At 41.3% G+C, this 13360-nt stretch overlaps 1 protein-coding gene across 1 annotated transcript in view; it reads right to left on the bottom strand.

The window, feature by feature from the left end:
- The window catches only part of LOC142174327 (uncharacterized), a 46108-nt gene that overhangs the window by 31613 nt on the left and 1135 nt on the right, over positions 1-13360 (bottom strand). The gene's annotated exons all lie outside the window — the stretch shown is intronic.

The raw sequence follows: 13360 nt of genomic DNA, 5'->3' as shown, positions 1-13360 counted from the left end.
TAAACAGGCATCTTCGTCCGTGATTTTGATTTGTTTGATTTTACCTGTTTTGAAATATTTTAGTGTGTGTGCAAATAATTGTGTTGAGTGTGTATTTAATTTTTAATTTGATTTTTTGCTTAGTTTTGTTTTCAAAATAAAAAAAAAAGAAAAAAAAGAAATAATCTTCCCCCTCCGGATTGGGCCAATTTATTAAAATTGGCCCAAACAAACAATACCCAAACCATGCCTGCCCGGTCCAGTCCAGCTAATGCCCAAAGACGTCTAAACGACGTCGTAATGTTTGAGCCTGATCTGGGTCGTTGATCTCAGATTGATCAACGGCCAAGATCACATTTCCCATAACCCACTAATGGCCCCGACCCGTTTCCACCCGGACCAACCCAAACCCTTTACCCTCGAAACGACACCGTTCCACTCAAGCCATCAGATCCAGACCGTAGATCTAGATTGATCTAACGGTTGAGATCAACCCACCCACTAACTATATAAGCTCATAATCTTACCTGCCCCCCCCTATCTTGAACCCCAGCCTCGTCGTCTTCACCAGAAACCCCAAACCCTAGAGCCGCCCCTGTACTCTTCACCATGAAACCCGGCGGCATGAACGCCGGTGACCTCGCCCTGAACACCATAGAACCCCCTCACCACCCTGAACATAGACCTGTTAACCGTTTAGTTCGAATCATCCTCTAGGTCCTCGAATCTTCATTTGAAGATTCGAGTCAAAACTTGATCTACACCGTTTAACCCCAGCTTCACACCAGACACTCCCCAGACCCCCCTCGTGACCAAACCATACTTGGTTTGGTCCGAATCTGATCAGGGAAGCATGAATCCCAGATCTGAGTTTTGGAACTGGGTGATTCCTCGTCACTGGTCCGTGTCTTGCTCGAACCAAGGAAATTAAGGTCTAATGGACCTTAATCGAAGTGTTTCTCGATTAAAGTCCGTTCAGCTTTAAGAAAAGTCTGTCCAAATCCGAGTTCAAACTTTTGATTTTTCGAGTTTTAAGGTGAGTTTGCTTTCTTTCCTTTACTTGTTTTAGTCCGTGTGATTTGTTTTAAAAGTCGGTTCATGTTTGTTTTAATTTTATCAACATTTGTTTGTCCACTTTACCTGAACCTCTGTGTTTGTTTGAATCCCCCTCCTATTCTGATAGTGTGTATGTAAGTGTTGGGCAAGTAGTTGATTTTCAATTTTTGACTGACTAGTTGACTCCTCGAGTATATTTCTGCTTAGTCAGTATAATTCGAATCATGTATCGATACTGTTTAAATGTCTGATTTTTGGCTACGATTGCGTATGTTAATGCTAATATAGTCGAGTCGACATGAGTCGTCAATTAGTTTCAACTGCCTGAACGAAATAAATCGATTTGCTTCTGTTGAACATTTGCCTGAATCAACTAAGAACCAAGTTCGGTTTCTTATAGTTGTTAACATGATTTCAGAAACCTAAGGCCTGATCTGTAATTGAAATCTGAGTTGATGGCATGTGCACTTGTGCACAGCATGTGCACTTGTGCACAGCATGTGCATTGTGCACAGCCTGTTTCCTGCATAAAAGAGTTTTTTGAGTTAAAAATGGTTTGACAGCATATGCTGTCAGATGTATTCTACTGCCCATACCTTGCTTTAGTTTAAAAGTATTAAACCTTTTAAAAGTTAAGCCTGCCAAGGGAATGATGGGGTTTAATACTTAATTAGCTAAAGTGGAACTGAAAATGGAAGGCACATGGGAGGGGTGTGATGATATTCTAAAACAGGCTGTTAAAAGGGGTAATGTGAAGGCTTATAAAGAGAGGTTAGAGGACATCTGAAAAAGAAAAAAAAAAGGAGATAGAGAGAGATACACAGAAGAGAGTAAAAAGAGAAAAGATACCACCTGATATTAAAGAGAGGACATACACTGTGAGGATAAAAGAAAAAGAAGAGATCAGATAGATAGACATAGATACAGAAATAGAAAGAGAGCAAGAAAGAGATAAAACAGATTAGGAAATCAGAAACTTGGTCTTGTTTGTCTGAAGTTCATCTGTTGTCAATACGTTAGGCAGTGTTGCTTCTTCTAAGTTTCAATCGAGTTTATTGTTAGTGTTTTGTTGCATTTGGTATATCCCGGAATTGGATTGTCTGGAGTGTTGTTGCCATCACACTGTGTGCTGTTTCATTTGGCTGTTTCTTCTTCAACTCTAGTTCCACCTCGCAATAGAATCCTTTCTGTTGTGCTGTTCTGATAGTTGTTGTTACTCTGGTTTTTGCTGCTGCTATTCTGTTTCCTGCTGCTACTGCTAGTTCTGTTTCTTGCTGCTGCTGATTTCCCTACCTTTTTCTCCTTCTCCTTTGCATTTCAGTATTTCCAGTATTTCCAGGTACACATTTCAAGTCCCCATATTGGTGTAACCGAAACGGTTTGAAAGCATGAAATGAAAAAGGGTTGAAGAAGTTCAGAGTTATTTGTTGTAATATTTGTGGTATATTAATGGGCCTGTGTAGTTGTTAGTTTACAATTCAACAGTACGAAATGTATGTTAACTAACACTCATCTGAGTTTGGTCTTTCATGATTTAGTTTGTAGTTGTTTTGTTAATACGGGGTATAGATACCCCAAACTTATATTATGCTGCTTTGTTTTATTTTAGTCCTTTTGCCGTGTCTCGTTAGGTAGTACCTAAGACCACATTCAAATCCCATTAGTAACAATGCCTAGTAGTTAATCCCTTTAATCTTAGTAAGTTTAGCTAAATTCAACTCAAGAAATGTTCGGAGTATGTAGCGTTTCACCAGCCTGTATGTCATTTTCATTAAAATCAAAAACAGGGTCCGCAAAATACTGTGTTTTTCATCTTGCAAACAATTCACCAAATGAATCAAATGATTGACAGGAAATCCGGATTTGGTTAAGTAAATTAGCACGTACCCTTTTCTTTTTTTTTATTTTTTTTTAGAGACAAACATAATAGAAAATGTAGCTACTTTAGGATATCTCTCGTAAATAATAAGACGAGCCTCGCCAAATAAAAAATACAAATTGCGGGGCCCTCAACAACTAATCATAATATTTAGAATTCGGGTTAGGCCGTTTAGTGAATTTCATGGCCTTCTCAAAAATAGTAACGCGTTAGACTCTTTAGGCGCGACTTAATTAAATCATATTCTTAAATTCGGGTGCACATTGATGTGACCCAAATCCAAATCTCAACGAAGTCCAAATGTGCTGACGATCATGGGCGCATTGATTGTGACGTGGTTCGAGATGCATTTTCACGACGTTGCAATTCTATAAAAATAAGTGATAATAATAAAAGCGGTTTAAACTTAATAAAAGCACATAAGTCACAACATGTATTTAAATCAGATATTTAGCCATTATAACAATTTAAGCGACCGTGCTAGAACCACGGGATTCGAGGGTGCCTAACACCTTCCTTCGGGTCAACAGAATTCCTTACTTAGAATTTCTGGTTTGCAGACTTCATTTGGAAAAGTCAAAAATTTCCTCGATTTGGGATTCAAGATAAACCGGTGACTTGGGACACCAAAAGCCAAACCTTTCCCAAGTGGCGATTCTGAATTAAATAAATAATCCCATTTCGAATATTGTCACTTAAATTGGAAAAACTCCACCCGCGCATCTAACCCTTCGGGGCGGGCGCGCAAAAAGGAGGTGTGACAGGTACCACTTTTTTCTCCACCTTCTTTTTAGGCTCTTTATTTATAGCTTTGGCCTCCTCCCCCTCTTCTGGTTTCTGGTCTGTCTCAGGCCTCTTCCCCGTGTCGACAATGGCAATTATGGCTTTCAGAGCAGGGTCAAATTCTTTGTCTTCGCAAATCATTCCGATCAGCGGCCTATTATTGTGAGCAGGTAATGGATTGTTAGTTACATTCGGGATCTCCTCGTCCCTTAGCAATATTTTCCCTTGCTCTATCAAATTTTCGACCACTCTTTTCAACGACCAGCAGTCATTTGTATCATGTCCCTCGGCCCCTGAATGATAGGCGCATCTGACTCCAGCTTTGTAAGAAGGTGATGTCGGGTTTTGCCTTGTTTGAGGGATTGGTTGCAAGAAACCCAATTGGACTAGCTTAGGGAACAAAGTAGAGTATTGTTCACCGATGGGCGTGAAAGTCCGCCGTCGAGGTGGCTCCTGAGGGCGAAAGTTATTCTGTGGGGGTTGTGGGTTATAGTGGTTGCGGTAAGGGGGCTGATTTCTGGGAGGTGGAGCTGGGCCTCGGTTGGCTTGTTGTGGTGGATGGGCATAAGGTTGGGCATTCATGACCATATAAGGTTGATGAGCATATGCCAAATTGGAGTGGGGGAAATAGTGTTGTGGGGTTCTTTCCGGGAAACGGAGCCTGGGATGACGATACTCCCTTACTTCCGAGGCTGCCATAGTTGTTTCTTCTTTCTTCTTCCCTCTGGTCATTCCTCCGGACCCGCTTTGGACGGCTTGGGAGGTTGCCCTTATGGCTGCTTGACTCAGAATCCTACCTGTTTTCAGACCATTTTCTACCATCTCTCCAATCTTGATCGCTTCCGCGAATGGCTTACCCATGGCTGACATCATGTTTTGGAAATAGTCAGATTCTTGAGCCTGGAGAAAAGTAGTGACCATTTCCACTTCATCCATGGGAGGCTTCACTCATGACGCCTGTTCACGCCACTTAATAGCATATTCCCTGAAGCTTTCTGAAGGTTTCTTCTTCAAATTCGACAGCGAATTTCGGTCTGGCGCAATGTCGATGTTATACTGGAATTGTTTCACAAAATCTCTGGCGAGATCATCCCATATATGCCATCGGGACATTTCCTGGTCCATATACCATTTCGAGGCTATCCCTACTAGACTTTCCCCAAAATATGCCATTAGCAGTTCTTCTTTTCCGCCGGCTCCCCGCAATTGGTTGCAGTATTTCTTAAGATGTGCAATGGGGTCACCGTGCCCATCGTATTTCTCGAACTTCGGGGTCTTGAAACCCGCTGGCAGGTGCACGTGAGGGAACATGCACAGGTCGGCGTAAGAGACGCTCTTCTGTCCGCTCAATCCTTGCATATTCTTCAAACTTTGTTCAAGGCTTCTCATTCTCTTGGCAATCTCATTTTGTTCTGCAATTCTGGGGTTCTGATCCTGCCCGGGTGCAAGTTCGCACTGAGGCGGTAGAGGATTAGTGCTGGTAGAGAACCTAGTTGGTTCTATTGAGAACGATGGTGCTTGGAATGTAAAAGAGGATGAGTCAAAGCTTGGTTTGTACGTGGTAGGCTGTGCCGTAATCGGGCAAGGCGATGCAGTAAAGATGTTCATGCTTGCATCAGTGGATGACATTCGGGGATGAGGCTCAGAAGGCGATCCAGCAGAGAAGGCTGAGGTGGCTGGGTACCCGAATGGGGTAGCAGGATAATTTATGGGGACATTAGAAGTCCCACTTGACCTGGAGAATAATTCAGGGAATCCGAGGACGACACTTGGCGGCTCCTTCCCATTATTCCAATCGTCCAGCATTTCCAACATGCGGAGCCGTAGGATTCTATTTTCCTCCGCAGTTGCGGATTCAGGTGTGAGGACGGCTGAGATCGAGCTTTCCTCGGAAACAGGGGTTGTTTGCAATGGAATTTCTGAAGACATTTCCACACTTCCTTTTGACCTGGTGAAGTAAGTGTGAGTACTGCTTCTGGTCCTAACAACAGGTAGTTGAACACTTCTCCTTGACCTCGTGAAGTATGAGTGCGAGTCCAGACTTTCACCAAACCAACCGTCTTTCCAAAAAACCCTGGGATACTCATCGACAAACGCACGGTTAATTTGCAGCAAATAACAGATAGTTAATCTCACGTTGGGCATGATGCACCTATACAGTTAAGTGGATTACTATATGTTTGCTACGAGAGCATGCGTCATTCCGACATTTTTCCTCTTATTAGTTTTTCCCCTTCTTTTCTTTTTTTCTTTTTCTTTTTTTTGTTTTTCTTTTATGTTTTTTTTTTATTATTTTGCAGTAAAAGAAATGCGACCGGATCCGATGAGGATTGCCTACGTATCACGATGCCTACGTGAATCAGATCATTACGTAGTTCGAAAAACACAAATGAGCATAAAAGAAGCAACCTCTTTATTGTTGAAATGGTCTATTACAAACTACATTTTGCAAAAGAAAAAGCGAACTTTGAAAATAAACCTAGACTCAAAATAGACTAAAAATCACCCTGATGGGAAAAACAAGCAGAAGATGCTAAGATACAGATTTGACCTATGAGTGCATTATGGTTTTGAAAATTGGTGTCCGCGGGGCATCGTTCGGCCTCACCGCGGTCCTAGGCGTGAGATCTCTCTCAAGTTGCTCCAGCTCATGCATAGTCTGCTTGACATAACCCATTACTGCCGAGAGGACGGTAACGCTGGACATGTTCTCACATCGTAGACATCGTCTGGTGATGGCATGGGCAATGGCCTTGATCCTATCTCTGGTTTGCTTTTTCTCTACGAGTAGGCGTTTTATCTGATCGCTACATATCTTGAATACTTGAGCATCCTGTATATGCTGATGCTTCAGTCGCCGTACTTCCAACTTTATCTGGGCTATTGAGTCGTACCAGTATCTGCTCTCAATTTGGAAATCCTTGGCCTGATTAGCTGCTTTGATCTCAAGTGTAGCCATCTCTCTCTTCATTTTAGCAACAGTCTTCTCGTGGTCGCCTTCCAATTGATTCAGGTATCGGCGATGCTCATCTGCTCTTGTATCCCACTGTGCCCTGAGCTCTGCTATGACGTTTTCAGATTTCTCCAAACCATCTTGCCATTCCCTGATTTCACTTTTTAGCCTTTTTATCAGCTGCTCGTCTGATCGACACCTTGGCTGTTTATCCGCATCCACCCTTATCTGTTTGATCTGGGCTCTGAGCATTTCGTTTTCCTGAATTAACCTGTTCCGCTCTCCCAGATTGGTAGCAACTTGTATGTTGTGCTCATATTTCAAGCTTCCCACTTGTTGTTTTAACCTGCTGATTTCGGCGCAATAGCCTCTTTCCATCGCTAACCAATCCCACTGTCTTTGCGATGATTCGGTGAAATTCCGGATGTGGGGTCTCTTAGCTGGCCTTTCATGCTCAAGTTCCCTTCTATACCATGCAAGGTAACCTGGCGCCGTCTCTCCTTTGGCTCGATCCCGCACGCAAGTATCTGATTTCAAATATTGACACTCACTCCAGATTTGGCGAATCTTCGCTTCTGGGAATTGTCCGTTAGGACTTATCTCAACTGCTTGAGTGCTAAGATCTTCCTCATGAGGTACTGTCTGGCATCTTCCGAACTGTCTCAAAACTCGGCAGGGTGCGTAAGGTTGAATGCTCTTAAGCCCCATTAGTAAGAAATGAGTTTTAGCTGCAGACATATATAGGATCTCATCAACAGGCAACCATCCCAACGTCCATTGTATTTGGCTGGCAGTAAGAGCTTGAAAGAACGAGGTCCATGCCAGGACTCCTTTGGGCAAACTGATCTCTTTGGTTCTCGTGTAAGATTCTTCTATGCAGGTCTTTTCCGGGAAACCATGGCTCAAAATCTCGGAATGATGGCAGAGGTGCTCGGTCATCCATATCTGTAGGAGCAAGTTACAACCTTCGAAGAAATTTCCCCCAGCTTTACAAGCTGTAAGAGCTCGAAAGATGTCAGATACCACCATAGGCGCGAGAGTACTGTCACTTTGCGTGAGTAAAGTGCTGACGACCCCGGATATCTTCAAATCAATGTTTCCGTCTTTCCTTGGAAATACCAGAAGGTCCAGGAACATCATCATGAACGCTACCCATCTGTGCTTGTCCCACTTCTGACGAACTCCTTTGCTGCACAGTTTGTTGATTGGATTATTGAATCCCTCCTCATGACCGTACCTATCATATATGAAGCATGAAGTACAAAATCCGGCTGCCAGATCCGGGTTGTGGACTGTTCTAGGTATCTTCAATGAATCTAGGAACCGATGTACCGTGACGACTCTTGGGGCGACCAAGTATTTTTCCCTCAAGGGAAGTTCAGTATTCCCGATGTATCCGGCCATCTCTTCCAAAGTCGGGGTGAGTTCAAAATCAGAGAAATGGAAAACATTGTGCGCCGGGTCCCAATAGGTAACCAAAGCTCTTATGATATCTCCCCGAGGCTGGATTTCCAACAAACCCACAAGACCTTTCAGATATTTCTTAACCTCATTTTGTCCTTCAACACCTAGATCATTCCACCATAGCCGTAACTTGACAGGGATTTTGGTCATTATTGAAAAATGTTCATTTTGCATCGTGCTCATCCTGCACATTTATTAAGGTGATTTTAACAAAAAATGACTTGACTCAAAATATTTTACAGAGGGGATCAAGTTTTGAACACGGCCTTTAAACACTTCGGGGACGAAGATTTTAAGGCTGTGTGGGTCAACTGGACAAAAATGCTAAACAAGACCCAAAGGTGGCTGTTTATGCAAAGTCAGCCTTTCGGCGTCCCTTTTCGAAATCATTCGGCTATTTATGACAAAACAGCGTCACCTGACTTATTTATGAATCTTTAAAAATTTGACATTTTTCTTTTTTTTATTTATTTATTTATTGATTTTGGCTATTTTAGCAAAATGGGGTTGAACCCGACGAGGGTTGCCTACGTATCTCACATCCGGTGAGAATCAAACCGGCGTAGTTCGGGAATACCATAAATAGAAAAAATCAAATAAACCTAGAAATCAAGAATACGTATTTTTATTATATTTTTTCTTTTGCAAAGAGATAAAGACTAAAGAAAATATTATTATATATATTTTTTTTTAGGAAATATTTGGACTATTAGTCTGAATTTATAAAAGGGGTACTACGAAAGAGACAACATTTTTTTTTGAATTATGAATTTCCGTTTTTTTTTACTTTTAAATAAATACCTTCTCTTTTTTTTTGGAAGTGATAAAAAAAAGAAAAAATTTTATATATTTTTTTTTAATAACTCAAACTAAGAAGACAAATTTTGTTTTTATTCTTTTTTTAGAAAAATTCCGGCGAGGTTTTGACACTACTTGGACATTGGTTTTATTTTTCCAAAATAAGTAATTATCTCCCTACGCTGCTATTTTCTTTTTTAGAAACCGGTCAGCATGCGGAACTGAAGCAAATAAATGCGCAAAACAGATAGGAATGCAGCAGGATGGTCTTTTCATTTCAGGTTGCCTGTCCTAGACGGACCCAACCCCTGTGTTGAGCCCCCTAAGTCAAATGCAACATGATGCAAATAAACGTTCCTACTAGGGATCCGGCATGAAGTTTCGTTATACTAGGTTTATAACCTGGGCATTTGTTCTAGACTGTGTACCCGAGCAGACAACTCGAGTCGAGGAGGGGGCTACGTACCGGGGACCCGCGAGATCGTCCGGCTTTGTAACTTGTCCGACCTCTTTCTTATTTCAGGTATTGACACTAACAGAATAGGGAGTCTCGACCAGCGAGCTTCTCCCCGGAGGTAAGAAGAGAAGGGTTTCGGCACAGTTTATATACAGTTCAGATAATATCAAAGCGGTAAAAGACAACATTTAGCACGTTATGCAAAAACATGTAATAAAGATCAGATAATAAAGCCAAATATAACAATTATTCTAAGCTCGAATTCTTGAACCCTGAACCAGTAGTTCTGGGTAAACTTCCCCAGCAGAGTCGCCAGAGCTGTCACACCTCCTTTTTGCGCGCCCGCCCCGAAGGATAAATGCGCGAGGGGAGTTTTTCCAATTTAAGTGACAATATTCGAAATGGGATTATTTATTTAATTCAGAGTCGCCACTTGGGAAAGGTTTGGTTTTTGGTGTCCCACGTCACCGGTTTATCTTGAATCCCAAATCGAGGAAATTTTCGACTTTTCCAAATGAAGTCTGCGAACCAGAAATTCTAAGTAAGGAATTTTGTTGACCCGAGGGAAGGTGTTAGGTACCCTCGAATCCCGTGGTTCTAGCACGGTCGCTTAAATTGTTATAATGGCTAAATATCTGATTTAAATACATGTTATGACTTACGTGCTTTTATTAAGTTTAAACCGCTCTTATCATTATCACTTATTTTTATAGAATTGCAACGTCGTGAAAATGCATCTCGAACCACGTCACAATCAATGCGCCCGTGATTGTCAACACATTTTGACTTCGTTGAGATTTGGATTTGGGCCACATCAATGTGCACCCGAATTTAAGAATATGATTTAATTAAGCCGCGCCTAAAGAGCCTAACGTGTTATTATTTTTTGAGAGGGCCATGAGATTCACTAAACGGCCTAGCTTGAATTCTAAATAATTATTATGATTATTTATCGAGGGCCCCGCAATTTTGCATTTTTATTTGGCGAGGCTCGTCTCTATTTTAGAAAGGATATCCTAAAGTGGCTACATTTCTAATACATTTGTCTCTAAAAAAAGGGAAAAATACTAAACTTACTTGTTTAAGCAACTAACATACTAAATCTCTACTATATATGACGAATCCGAATTTTTGCTTGATTGCCTAATTGGTTGTTTATGAGGTGAGAATTATCTCATGCCTCGTCTTTAAGGAGTGAATAAGTTTCGTTAATTTGCTAAGGGGGGATCGCAAGCAACAGATAATTCATACTAAATTTACATTAAACAAACCTTAAGTTTGAACTTTGTAATCAACTTATTTAGGCTTGATAAATGAAATCAGTTGTTTATTAGGAAAGCTGCTGTTAATTGAACTCAAAAAAAAAAGTAGTTGCATTATTTCGAAAGAGTGACTCTATATCGAAACCCATATCGAACCTATATAGGAACAAGTAATCTAACAAGAGGGTTGACACACATGGTCATCCTATCAACGTAACACCACATGAGAATTAGCTTGGGGTACATTTATCTTGAAATTAAATGGAACCAAATATAACAAATTTGACAGTTCAAAAGTCTAGACAAAATATGTACAGGTGCTTGCCACGATTCTATATTATACTGTCATAGCTAAATCGAAACCTAATGGTTATACACATTGAAAATACGTCTGACCTAACAAACAATATTATCTAATATGTCAATCAAGATGTGCATAATTCATACAGAGCAATCGTGGTTGGGACTAACTTAGACAAATACAGACCAAGCTACCATTCAAACTATTTTTGAACACAAGGATTGTAAAGTAAACAGATGTTCGTTTCTTTATTTCAACTTCAAACTTCAAACTTTCGGCCAACAAGGTTTCAGGAGTGTGTACCTGGGAATGCTTACAATCGAAGAAGAAAGGAAGTCAGTAGAATGACAATGGCAATAGAAACAGCAGCAGTAACAGCAGGTAACAAACAGGGCAGTGGAAATAGAAAACCCCAGATAGACCAAACTTCAGGAAATAACCCAATGCAAACTACAACCAGTGAGCTCAGTTTAAACTTGGAAGGAACAGAATAAGCAGAAGAACAAATGAAATCCAGACGACAATGCGAAGAAAACAGTTCCTGATTTTCCTATCCTTTCTCCCTTGTATATGTCTGTGTGTGTTAATATGTATGTATTCAGGTCTCTCTTCTCAAATCTATCCTCTCTCTTATGTCTGTCTGTGTGTATTCTTCCTCTCAGATCTATCTCCTCTCAAATGTTCAGTCCCAATCCCCTCTCTTTCTGTGTTAACAATTTCCCTGTGTGTCTGTATCTCTATCTCCTCCTCCCCCTCTTATGTCTGTCTCCTATATCAGATGGTCTTCTTCCCTTTTATAGGCCCTAACCTCAGCCCTTTAACAGCCTGTTAGACCAAAAAAACACCCCTCCCATGTGCCATCTTCTTTTCAGTTTCCACTCAGCTATTTAAGTATTAACCCCATGACATTCCCTTGGAAGGCTTAACTTTTTAGTAATGTTTATTATTTCTAAAACTTAAAGCAGAATATGGGCAGCAGGATGTAGTCTGACAGCACATGCTGTCAAACTATTTAATTCAAAAGCACTTAGGCAGGGCACAGGCTGTGCACAAAATGCACATGTTGTGCATAAGTGCACATGCCCTCCAATTTCAGAACTGTGACTAAACAGAACATTGATTTTTACATTTCTGATTCAAATTACCAATTATAAGCACTAAACTCAGTTCCTAAGTGATTCAAGCCATGCTTATCAAAAGTAAATCGATTTGTTATTGTTCAGGCAGCTGAAACTAATTGATGACACATGTCGACTCGACTATATTAGTTATAACACATACAATCGAAACCAAAATCAGACATTTAACAGTATAGGACACATGATTCGAATTGTACTGACTAAGCAGAATTGTACTCGAGGAATCAGTTAATTAGTTCAAATTTGGAATTCAACTAATTGCACAACAAATACATACATACACATTATCAGAACAAGTAGAAGAAGAAACTCAATCAAACAACAAAGGTTCAGGCAAGGTGGACAGGACACAGTTGGTAAAATTCGAAACACCCATTTCACAACAACAATAACAGCCTTTTAAACAAACATGGACTAACAGAACAAAGAAAAGAGAACAAAACTCACCTTAAATCCCGAAAAATCAAAACCTTAACTCGGACTCGGACAGACCTTTCTTAAGGCTGAACGGACTTTAATGGAAATGTTTCTCAGATGAGAAACACTTCGATTAAGGTCCATTAGACCTTAATCTCTTCGGCTCAAACAAGACAACGGACCATCGACGAGGAACTTTAAAGTTTCGAAAATTAGATCCGGGATTCGTGCTTCCCTGGTCAGATTCGGACCAAACCAAGCATGGTTTGGTCACGAGGGGGGTCTGGGGAGTGTCTGGTGTGAAACTGGGGTTAAACGGTGTAGATTGAGTTTTGACTCGAATCTTCAAATGAAGATTCGAGAAGGTGGGATGGGATTCGAGCTGAACGGTTGGTGGATCCATGTTCGGGGTGTCAAGGTGGTCCTAGGGTGTTAAGGTGAAGGTCACCGACGTTCATGCCGCTTGGTTTCTGGTGAAGGGAGATGGGGGCGGCTAGGGTTTGAAGGGGAAGGGTTTGGTGAGGACGAAGGCTGGGGTATTGGATAGGGGGGCAGGGTATGATAAGGGGCTTATATATGGAATTGGTGGGTTGATCTCAGCCGTCAGATCAATCGAAATCAATGGCTTGGATCTGAAGGCTTAGGGGAAACGGTGTCGTTTCATCTAAAGGGGGTTTGGGTTGGTCCGGGTGGAAATGGGTCGGGTTCATCATGGGTTGTGAAGAAGTGATCTTGGCCGTTGATCAATCTGAGATCAACGGCCCAGATCAGACTGGATTAAAACGGCGTCGTTTGGACACCCTAGGTATCAACTGGACTGGACCGGGTAACACATGGGGTTTTGGGTTTGAGTTTGGGCCTTGAATTAAAAT

Source organism: Nicotiana tabacum, chromosome 20 (genome assembly GCF_000715075.1).
Source record: "Nicotiana tabacum cultivar K326 chromosome 20, ASM71507v2, whole genome shotgun sequence".
Classification (NCBI taxonomy): Eukaryota; Viridiplantae; Streptophyta; class Magnoliopsida; order Solanales; family Solanaceae; genus Nicotiana; species Nicotiana tabacum.
This window is presented reverse-complemented; position numbering and strand designations above follow the sequence as displayed.